This window comes from Cryptomeria japonica, chromosome 7 (assembly GCF_030272615.1).
Source record: "Cryptomeria japonica chromosome 7, Sugi_1.0, whole genome shotgun sequence".
Lineage (NCBI taxonomy): Eukaryota > Viridiplantae > Streptophyta > Pinopsida > Cupressales > Cupressaceae > Cryptomeria > Cryptomeria japonica.
Genome location: NC_081411.1, coordinates 429,958,688 through 429,971,642, shown reverse-complemented (window position 1 = coordinate 429,971,642; position 12,955 = coordinate 429,958,688).

The following is a 12,955-nucleotide window of genomic DNA, read 5'->3' as shown; positions in this document are numbered from 1 at the left end:
AGGCACAATCCTGATGGACATTTGGAGCCATCTCAACTTATGAGAGACCAAGGGAGATCGCCTTGCCATCACAATGGCCTTCCCATGCCTATCCTAAAATATCCTCCCTAGGATCAATTCATGGGGCTCTACTATTCAACACCTTGTTTAATAAATTATTTTACCCATCCCATTAATTATTATTATGTTATCACTTGTTTACATCATGGTAAACTCCCAATGTGCCCTGGCGGTCTAGACTTCATACATCCTTACAAGGAACCTCATGCAAGCCTATCTCTCGAGACCCCGATCATCACAAGGAAGCCTACTCCCCCTAACATGGCCAAAAAAATAAATCACAAGAGGCTCTAATCCAATATGAAAATCTAAATCATAACATAATATGCAGCCAAATACATCCATACAAACTCCTTGCAGCATACACATGGCAACAACAACAAATAATACAAAATGAGCCTCTTGGCCAACAACAATATAAAGGCCACAACAAGCCATCAAGTCTACCATCAAAATGGAATATAATACCACAACAAGGAAACCTCACTTGCTGGTCCAAACAACAACATAACCAACTCATCAACCATGGCTCATCAACATGGGAGAGAGTGCCAATACAACTGCCATAACATATGAAAGATAATCAAGTGTAAAACCCAATGAAACATATCAAATTTGATCGAGTGTAATTATGGAAATCATCAACAGACCCAAATCATGCCTCTGGTACAAAAATTAGATCAAAAGAATAAGTCAAAATAAGCAAAACTGATCAAAATACATTAACTAGGCAGAACAGTGCTTTCACTGCATAGTTCAGTGCATTTACCAAATTGATCAACGCTTATACAATATTGTTCAGCGCATTTACAATTTCCTACAATGCATATATATAGTTTTACAACTCTTTTATTATTAAACAATGCACATGCCAATTTAGATAGCGCATGCATAGTAATAGATAGTGCATATACATTCCTAAATAATGCATACACCTAATAAAGTGACGCATATACCAAAATAGCGTATTTACTCAAAATGACGAAAAAATAAAAAAAACGTTTGACACAAAACTAAAATCAAGTTCTTAACCAAAGGGTTCGAAAAATACATAAATGGAGATGCCTAGAACAAAGAAATAAAAGGGCACAAACAAAATAATTCAACTCATACAAAACTCTGAGATTTTGACAAAACTTTCATCATGACAATATACTCCAAAAACTCACAAAGACTCCAATATAACTCAAGCACTCATAAACAGGCCTTAACACTCACAAGGGATGCTTATTTCTCTCGCAACCCAACCAAACCAGTTTGTTCATAAAGACAAATATTGTAGAGCTATGAATCTGCCTAAACTCAGAGAAAATGCTTCAAAAATATATTTAATTAGACTATAATAAAATCTATATACAACATAGTTGTTTCCCCAATATTTATTTCCAAGCTATATGAACTATAAAATATAAATTATTCAACCCATCTCCCGAAACACAGTATGCAGACATGGAGCAAACAAAATTCTAAAAACCCAAAATACAAAAGAATAGAACTTCAACCTGCAACCCATGTTATGGAATGAAGCTAAAGAAGAGTTTCCCCAAATCCAATCCAAAAGCCAAATGCAAAGCCAAAATCCAAGAGCCAAAGAAAATTGCATAGGAATTTTCATAGAAGAGGCAACCCAAAAACCATCTCAACAAACAAAATAAAAAGCCATACAATAAACCAAAACCCTAGCCTCCACGAGAAACAATCAAAATATTCCTTAAAATAATATATCTTACCTACCCATCATATATTATATTTTATTTCCCCAATACATTCATAGCCAATAAGAATAAATGGTAGGTAGGGAATAATATAAAACTTATTGACATGTATAAATAGAATATTACGAATATTATTTACCAATGTATAAATAGAATCAAGCCCATATAAAATAAAATATAGGTTATTAATTAAATACAATCTCATAAATAATGAAGCCAATAGTAATTAACAATAGGTAGAAAATATAATAAACTCATTTACTCTTGTAACAAGAGAAATAGCTAAAATTATGTAAAATATTATTTACCGAGTAACAAGAGAAATGTAATAAAATATTAGAAGTATTAATCACCAATGCACAAACAATGATAGCCATGCCCTATTAAATAATATGGGCTAGTAATAATAGAAACCAAATAAATAATTAAATACAAATTACTAAGGCTGATAAAATCAAAGCCGACTAAATAAATAAATATAACATAATCAAGGCTCAATAAATAAATTAAAAGCCACCAATAAATATTAATCAACATTAAAAATGTAAAAGCATTATTAACCAATAAATAATAAATAAATACCAACTAAACAATAAATCAATAATAAATAAATAAACATTAAATACCAAATAAATAATTAAACCATAAACATTAAATGAATAAATAATTAAATAATTAAATAATTAAATATCAAATAAATGATAAAACCTCAATAAAGATTAAACAATAAATATTAAATAAATAATTAAACATCATAAACTAAATAAACATTAAATATCAAATAATACTCACAACCAATAATTTAAAATATTAAATTAAACATTATTAACTATAGAACCATACATCAAAGATCAAATAATTAGTCTAAATATAATCGAATAAATCAACGATTACCAACATACTCACAACACCAAGAAGACCAAGCTTACAAACTGACATGGTGAATCATGCCAAGATGCTGACGACTCATATTGAACAACTTAGACCTAGAGCATGTGAAGGGAACTCATGTCATCTCCGAACCACATATACCATTGGGATTAAAGACACGCTCAAAACTATGGAGCCAGGTGGAGTTAATGTCTGGTACCTGCAAGATCTTGCAACCACAAAACGACAATACAACATATATATATAGCAACCAAGCGATAGAGAGTTGCAATGACACATCCCGCTCACAATAAGTGATTGACATCGTCTCTATCACGAAGACAAACATACAATGGTAAAACACATCTCATAAACTTCTCATCAAATATAATCACGAAATAGGGTTAGTTTAATCATAAGAACATCAAATCCATAATCCATATAATTCATTTAACATAATAAGTGCATATAGAGACCATTAGTGTAAATCCATCATACCATGATCATCAATAACAAGTATTATTTTAAGTATCTGAAATATAACTAGAGTCTGTGCATAGTGTATTACCATAAAGTAAACTAAACTACACCAATAGGGTCTATAAATGTACAAGGAGGAGTATGAATCAAGGTGAGACACTGCACTAAGTATGGTCACCATATCAGTATGTCAATGTCGTCTATCACTTTGCACTAATACTCCAACTTCCCTAGTAGTGGTTGAGAAGTGATCATAAATAATGTATACACACATGACTGTTTGCATCCTTTGAGTTTAAAGTGCACTGGTCTAGTCACTACTATATGCTCGTAAGCCCAAACCTATAACAAAGTAACCCTGTATCTAAGGCCATATTTGCTGAGGTACACAAACAGATGTAACTCATGATATAAGTGTGCTAGTACACACAGTTGCTATGCAAACCTAGTACTCTTAAACATCAGCCTCTCTAAAGCCCTGCCCCACCTAGTAGGCATCCTGTGAATCATCCATAAGAACCCACTGATAATCCCTCCTACCACTGTTGTCCATACATGCCCACTGGTGTACATAGCCTCCCAACTCAAGTGTCTTCCCCTGATCTCTAGATATAGATCTTTGAATACTCATACAAGAGAATCCACATTCCCATCACAATCATAGATGACCATCTCTCATGTGATAGGTATCCTCAATATCCTATAGACATCCTTGAGAGTGACTAACATCTCACCAGTTGGCAAATGAAAGGAGAATGTCTCGGAGTGCCATCTCTCTGCAAGAGTAGTCAGTAGTCCCGTTTTCACCCGAATCTTAGGCATGAACATAATTTATCTCAAACTTGTCCCTGCTATAGTTGTATAGTCACCCTCTATTAGATTTGATCATAGACTCTATGTCATAGGGAATCTCTCTTGTGACTCCAACTAAGCTAGATACTCTTGCAATCATAGTTACCAATCACATTAGTCCTAGTAGTACTTATGTTTATCATATGGTGTTGCTTATTTTATCCTATCCTAGCCTTGTGATATTTATATTCATCACATGGTGTTGCTCATCAGGTTCTATCCCTATAGTTTTTATGTTTATTACATGGCACTATTTTTGTCAATGTACATGTTTATCACATTGCACTCAATCTCTATCTTATCCTACTAGAGCACTCACCAGCTTTTATCAATTTCCAACAGCTTATCCTAGAATTTCTTAGCATCCTACATCTCTCTAAGAGCACTTGTCATCATTTATCACTTTGACAGTTTATCCAATTGGCTGTAAAGGTTTATCACATTGTTGTTGATTCTTACCCTAATTTTATCCTATACTTGCTAGGGCACCTGTCTAAGTTTATCATCTTGACAATTTATCCAATCGATAGCATATGTTTATCACAAAATTGCTAATTTTGGCCTATTTTGACACACATGCAATACCTATATGTGTTGTCACTGCACATACACAATTTCATCCTACACATATGTAGTTTTGTGCATATACACGACACTACTTGATGTATATGCAACTTTGCAGACACATTTACTATAGTAACCTATACACGGATTTTGTCGACACATATATGATTAAAATCACATACTTAGACTCCCTAGACCTATATGCATAATTGCTTCACATACTCACCCTAACACAACATATATGCATTCAAAACCTTAAAACCTACATTCATGTTTGCATTCTAACCTACATTCTACCATAATAAATGCACAATAAATGCTAAATCACCAAGCAAGTTTGAGGTACATACCATCTTGCCCATGTCTACAGGTTGCTTGAACCATCGAAGTCGATCAAAGCGATGTAGTTGTTGGAAATTGGCACTCAATTGGTTGGTTTCACTATGTTGTCATTGATGGAAACATGGTATTTTTTTCCAGCTTCATGTTTTGGTTCAGTTGTATACTAGCAGGAACTTTACAAACATTACACCGGCACCAGCACCGACAAGACAGAAGGATTTCTTTGGTTACCAACAATGTGCGACATGGTTTAGAATATGGTTATTGGTATTTAAGGCTGACATCTCTTGGATCCAGCATCGACAATTATTTTTGATATTCATGCATTTATGTTATCTAGCTGACATGTAATTTGATATTATAATTATCTTTGTAAGCTGACATAAGGCATGATAAGTTGTATAGGATATATAGGTCAGTTGGATTAGATCATTTTGATATAGATATGGTGATGGATATGTGAATGTGATATAATGCAAAATATATCAAAGAGATTATGTATGTGAGGATATTTATGTAAGGGTTATTTCAATAAAGGGTTTAGGGTTTCAGACCGAAACATACAGAGCTTAAATGGGAACTGTATTATGGCATAGAATATGCTATCTTAGCATTTCAATACTTCTCTAGATTGTAGTCTGGATTTATATGTAGTCAGTGAGGCTCCATTCGTGATTGAGCACTGTGCTCTATGCAAGTGTAGGCCCCTTATATTTTATAATATCTCTGCATATGGCCAATGGATTGATATTGTGGGTCACAAATCTCACTGTGGTTTTTCCTCTTTGAGGTTTTCCACGTATAATTTTGTGTGTTATGATTCTCATTTATGTGATTGTCTTATTGGTTTCTTTACTTCTTTCAATTCTGTATGTACCAGTATACCAGTTGGTGTATGCATGTTTTAATAAGGCTAAAATTAATTCATCCGGTATAACACTGATTCACCCCCCCTCTCAGTGTTATTAGATTCCAACAATTGGTATCAGAGCCTTGTGCCTCAGAGGAAGTTTAATATCTTGAGGAAGATCCTGAATTCGGAATCCATGGACATGGGTTTGGAGAAACAAATTGAGATGGCACTTGAAGATTATGATGCTGAAAGGTTGAAGAACTTAAAGCTATAAGATGAATTGAATTATGATAAGACATTCATTTTCATCCTACAAGAGAGGCTATCATCTATTTAGGCTAGGAGGAAGGAACTTTTGCAAAGTTAGGATGATGAAGAGAAAGATGCACTTAAGGAACAATGGCATAAATTGAGTTAGGAGAACATGGTTATGAGAGATGAAATGCAAGCTATAAGTATGAGAATGTCTAAGGAGATTGAGGACCAAAAGAAAAAGGAAGCAAATATTTTTGTATCCCTAAAGAACAAATTTGAAGAATGTGGTAGGTTTGTTCATGAGAATGATATGTTGAGAACTGATTTAGTACAATCCTAGAGTAATGAACAAGATATTGAGAGACAAATAATAATTATGAGAGAAGATCTAACTACTGCAAGTGAGTATAAAGAAAATTTCAAGATTAGCTCAGCACAGCTAGATGAGTTGTTGAAGAGACAAAGGCAGATTGGAGATTCCAATGGACTTGGATTTGAGCAAGGACAGAGTTATGGTACTACTAATGAAGATCAAAACCATAAGGCACTGATAAGGCAATTTAATGCTTATAAATTTAATGGTAAAAGTTTTGTTTGCAATAGATTTGGTTACATGGCTAGACAATGTAGAAACAGAGCAAATCAAAACCTTGATTCTGCTCCCGATAAATGTTCGAAATGCAATAAGTGTGGTCATAAGATAGAATATTGCAAAATGAATGTTAAATTCTATGCATGTGGAAAGTTTGGACATATGGCTAATTAGTGCAGGTCAAGCAATTTCACCAGTTTTAGCAAAGCAATTCAAAGGAACATTGTTACATGTTATGCATGTAATGAGGTTGGACATATTGCTAAATTCTATAGAAGCATAAATCCACTAGTTGGTAATGGAGGATCAAATGAGAAAGGGAAAGAGAAGGTTAGTGAAATACGACAAGATCATACTCAAATATGGGTTAGGAAGACTGAAGAACAATCATCAGATGGAAATGCATTGGTTACTTATCTGACAGAGGAGGTTTCTCCTGCATCGGAAGGTAGCTCATCTGGTAACTGAGGCAAATGCCTTAGGGGTAGGCAAAATTCATGAAGATGATGCATATGCCCCAGGAAGAGGTTTTGGAAGATGTTCTAGACATTGGAGATGCTTATCTAGCATGGAAAAGTTATGTTCAAGATCTGGTATCTTTCACTAGCAGTCATTAATGTTAATGAAAGATTAGGGTTTTTTCTTGGAGGTTAAAAGGTCAAATTCACTTCATTATTGATCACCTTGCATTCAAAGTGATTCAGAGTGATTAAGAGTGACTAAGAGTGACTAAGAGAGATCAAAGGCATCCCAGAGCAATCAGATTTCTTCTTGAGCGATTTTGTCGATGACTAGAAAAATTTGATAAGGGTTTTCATCGAAAGCGATCAATAGGTATTTATCTTTAAACATGGAAGTGGCATCATCATATATTCCTATCTTTGTTGCAAATCTGACTGTAGTAGAGGTCAAGGACCTCCCCAAGGCAACTTTCAAGCACTATTCGCATGTGGCTACCCTGGAAGATTCGGTTGGAGCATTTTCCCATGTTCCGAAGGGATTTGTCTATGTTTAAGATGTTAGGACATACATATATTGTCACATTGAGGACTTGGGAACATCTGAAATAAAGGGCATGTACATGAATGAGTTGATGGAAGAATCTAGAAAGATCAAACCAACATACAAGCATATTGAAGACTTAGGGTTTACCGGCATTCTGGACATCCCAAAATTTGAAGATGAGATAATTAGGTATGTTTTGAGTAGAGTACATGGGGAGTTTATCTAGTTGGATAGACCTTACAAGATCACCAAGAAAGCCATTAGGGCAATCACTAGTTTTCCATAGGTTGGGCAACATTCAAACAAGAAGGTTTCGAATGATTATGTGAATAAAATCACCGACGCGACATCTGACAGGAGATCTATGAGAATAAGCACTATTACCAACATAGACATCAGGTTTGGTAGCATTATCATCAGATATAAGGTAACTCAGTCAAACCAACTGAACTCTGTTTCTAGTTCTTGCATTTTTGCAGCATACAAAATGATGAGAGAAAATGAGAAATTGGATCTATGTGGTTGATTGTTAGATGAATTGTTAATAAACCTAGGAAAGATTAAGGGAGAAAAGAAAGGAACCTTCTGGTATTGGAACTTAATTGTCTGCTTAATGTTATTTTTCATGAACGACACTCCCAATTTTGGGAAGAGGCAATGAGAATTTGATATCCTGGTAGGGAGATAATTGAAACAGTCAATTGCTACTTTAGGTAGTCAGAGAGATGATAAAGTATGGGGATATTTTAAGGGTTTCCGTAAATCTATGAAGTCTAGGGAAAGGGTTCTTAAGCATATTGTTGAAAAATATTCAACTGAAATATGCTTCATGGTGAAGAAGGATGAAACACTTATGGAAGCGGTTAACCCCCAGAAGATTTGAATTGAGGAAATGGGTTGTGAAGTGGATGCTCATATCCTTGAGGCTTACACAAAAATGTTGATTGGTGCACCTATTGATGGGGTAGAGAAGCCTTGTGGTACTGCAAAATAAAAATCACAAGAGGTTGAAATAGAGCTCAACTGGAAGAAGAGAGAGAAGTAAGATGGAAAGGCTAGCAAGTTTGTTGAGAAGGTCTCACAGGACATTAAAGCATTAATTGATGTTGTCCCAGAGAAAGGCAAGAAGAGGAAGAATCTAGAAGTACACATTGAGCCTGTTACAATAGAGTCTGAATCTGAGGATGACACACCCTTGGCAATCAAGAGGGTTGTAAGGAAGAAAGTAGAGGAAACAAAGGTAGAGGCTAAAAAGAAACCTATTAGGAAGGTTACATTCAAAATACCGGCACAGAAAACACAAAAAGTAACCACTTCATCTCCATCCAATACTACAAGAAGGAAGAAGAAGAATGACATTGATCTGGCAATTCAATATAGTAATGTGACTATCATTCCACCAAAAACTTGTGCAGAGTTAGTAGATGAAATCACTAAGGATGGCATGTCAAAGAATGTACAGTTTTATTATGAACACTTAGAGGATGATGAACAAAGAGAGGTAGAGGAAGCAGTTGTTATTATTATATTTGGATATTTATAAGAAAGCCTTAATAGAAATTGAAAACTAAATACCGGCAGAATTATATAATATGTTAGATGCTAGAAGACGGTCAGCAATGCAAGAAGACAAGCATATTAAAATTAAGAGTTGTTAACTGTTTGTGATACTATTGCTCTAGATGAAATGGAAAGGACACTTGAGGTGGCAAATAGAAAACTCTTTAATAGCAAACATAGAATAACTAGTCTGATGCTAGGAAGGGTAAATGAGATAATAAAGAATACTCAAAAGGCATGGGTTAAGTTCTTTGGAGAGAATAGAGGTTTCTTTACTTCACCAGAATCAAAGGCAGACACTGCAGACACCCTGGTTGAAGGAAAAGGAAAGGGGATTATGGGTACTTCACTCTCAGTTTTGAAAAACATTAAGATAGTGGAAATCAAGCCTCGGGTAGATACAAATGTACAGATAGATGTTGAGATACCGGATAATATAGAGAGTGAAAAGGTTGATGATACACAAGATACTAATATTGAGGATAACAATCCTCTGGATATAAATGTAAAGGTTGAGGTTACAGTTCCTACAAAGGAACCGACAGTTACAAAGACTGCACCAAGTGGCAAAGCCACCAGTGCAAGTGAGGAATCTATAAAGGACAAATCATCAGAGGAGAAGAAAGGGGAAACTAGCAAAGAACTTGTAGGTGGTCCATCATTATTGTCAATTGACACCTAGTAGGTTGTAAAGAAAAACATAACTGAGATGAGTCCTACTGAACTCATGATGATGGCAACACAAAAATTAATGAATGAGGGATCTATAGATAAAGGGATTATTGATCAGTCAATCACTGTTTTACACATACTAGTCCCAGAGTGCAAGATTGATAATGAAGCGAGCCCATCCCACAAGATTAAGACAATTACTAAGCACATTTCAAAGGATTTTCAATCCCTACAACAGATTTCAAACTGGCAAGCACTGGAGAGGTTCACTTAGGCTAAAAGAGTTGCATTTGATTAGGTGATTGAATCTAAGAAGAAGAAGATTGATGAAAAGTTGAAATTGATAGATAATTCTTTGAAGCAGTGTACAAATATTTATAGGGTATGTTGTAACATGGATATACTTACAGTTAATGTGGATAAGAAGATTAAATAATTTCAGGAGAAAATTGCAAATATAGATAATTCTTTTGATGGATTGACTACATCCATTGATGGTCAAATTTTGATTTTGGAAGCCCAAATTTATGTTCCTGAGAAGGAAAGAGACAAAATCATAAGAAGAGCTAGAAGTCTGAGAGGCTTGGTGAGTCTCCGGTTGGATTCACTCAATGTACATAAGAAAGAATGTATGGATATGGTTGGAAAGCCCACACCAGCAAAGGTAAGTGAAAAAGAGTCATTTGCACATATATTAAATGGACTTGTATCTATTTATGACACTTTCAAAACTGACTGGGATACTTATCTTGAGCTATTGGATAAGTCTTATCTAGAAATTTTAAAATTTGTTTAGCTCTGGCAAGATATTTTTGGGGTATTCATTGTACAGTTTGTTTTGGATCTTTGACATTCTTTTTAGAATTTTTGATGGCATTGATGTCAAAGGGAGAGTGATATAGATGTGAAAAAGAATAGAAGGATTGGTATACATTATGGGGAGATATGGAGATATGGGAGTATGGAGTATTTTTCATTAATGAATATTCAACTCAAAGGCAGGCAGGATGGAACCGACAGATGAAACCTTGACCATTTTTCATAGGAGTGTTGCCATCAATCCTAAAGGGGGAGATTGTTGGCAATTAACACTCAATTGGTTGGTTTCACTATGTTTTCATTGATGGCAACATGGTATTTTTCTCTGACTTCATGTTTTGGTTTAGTTGTATACTGACAGGTTCACAGACACTACACCAGCACCGGCAAGATAGAAGGATTCCTTTGGTTACCAACAATGCAGACCAACATGGTTTAGACTATGGTTATCGGTATTGGAGGCCGACATCTCTTGGATCTGGCATCGACAATTATTTTTGATATTCGTACATTTATGTTATCTAGCTGACACGTAATTTGATATTGTAATTATCTTTGTAAGTCGATATAAGGCATGATAAGTTGTATAGGATATATAGGTCAATTGGATTAGCTCATTTTGATATAGATATGGTGATGGATATGTGAATGTGATATAATGCAAAATATATCAGAGAGATTATGTATGTGAGGATATTTATGTAAGGGTTATTTTGGTAAAGGGTTTTGGGTTTCAGACTGGAATAGATAGAGCTTAAACTGGAATTGTCTTCTGGCAAAGAAGATGTTATCTTAGAAGTTCAACACTTCTCTGGATTGTAGTCAGGATTTATATGTAGTCAGTGAGGCTCCATTTGTGACTGAGGAGTGTGCTCTAGGCTGTAAGCCTTCCTGCAAGTGCAGACCCCTTATATTTTGTAATATCTCTTCATATGGCCAGTGGATTGATATTGTGGGTCATAAATCCCACCGTGGTTTTTCCTCTTTGAGTTTTTCCACGTATAATTTTGTGTGTTATGATTCTCCTTTATGTTATTGTCTTATTGGTTGCTTTACTTCTTTTAGTTTTGTATGTACCAGTATACCAGTTGGTGTATGCATGTTTTAATAAGAATAAAATTAATTCATCGAGTATAACACTAATTCACCCCCACCCCCCTCTCAGTGTTATTGGATTCCAACAGTAGTTTGATTGCCATTGCTCCCTGACTACTCACTACTCTCCTAATATTCTTGGATGCTCTGATCTCATAAATGTTATGGATGCAAAAGAGGATGTTTCTCCCCATGGCCACTATATATAGGTTGTGGAACTCTAACTAGCTATGCTCACCTCTTGGTTCCTTTTTCCTACCCGTTGATCTTTTTTGAGTCCAGTTTTCATCCGCTTGACCTTGTTGCCTTATCCTTATCCCTTCTAGCCTTTCTTTTTTTCAAAGAGATTGTCTATGATTTTTTGAAAAAATTTCACCCAATCTCTCAAGGGGGCATGTCGTCTTCTTTACCTAGGACAAATTTTGTATCAGTTACTTATTTTCTTTGAGCCAACACGACAAGCTGCATTGTCTAAAAGAGGGCCAAAGTGTAGACACCTAAAATTGTCCTAGCCTAATTAAATAAATATTTTATTTATTTAATTAATTCATTTATCCTTTTCTAGCCTTTCCCTATTTAAATAAATATTTTATTTATTTGATTGGTCTTACTTTCTCTATTAATTAAATAGATCTTTATTTATTTATTTAATTTATTATCTTTTTCCCTCCATGACAGTTTTCATTCATCACTTAGTTTGCCTTTAACCGCCTCTCTAATATTTTATTATTTCCTCTATCTACCCTTTAATCTTAGCCAATGATTTATCCTTTCACCTCTTAATCCTATCCTTCCATTTTAAGTTGTCTTCTATATAAGAGGATTCTTTCATCCTTGCCAAGCCCTAACTGATGCATCCAATCAACCTTGAAGCAATCGAGCATCTACATAACCACAATCCATTCTTTGTTGATCTCTTGTGCACAATAAAAAATCTAAGAGAAACCATATCAAACAAGATCAATGGAAATAGGAAACAATGGAGATCAAACCCTACTAAGCATGTGAATGGTATAATCTTTCATGTTTTTTATATTTTGCATATTTTAGGTTCTTCATTGGTGTATGGTGGATTATTAATTGTAGAACTAGGATTTTTTGTGGTTAGACCTTTTTTTGGTTTTACAATAGTTTCTCATTCCATTTTCCGCGTATACACCCACCTTCAACACCAAGGAGATATCATTTTAGGTAATAATGTTCATAAATCCAAGCTAAATA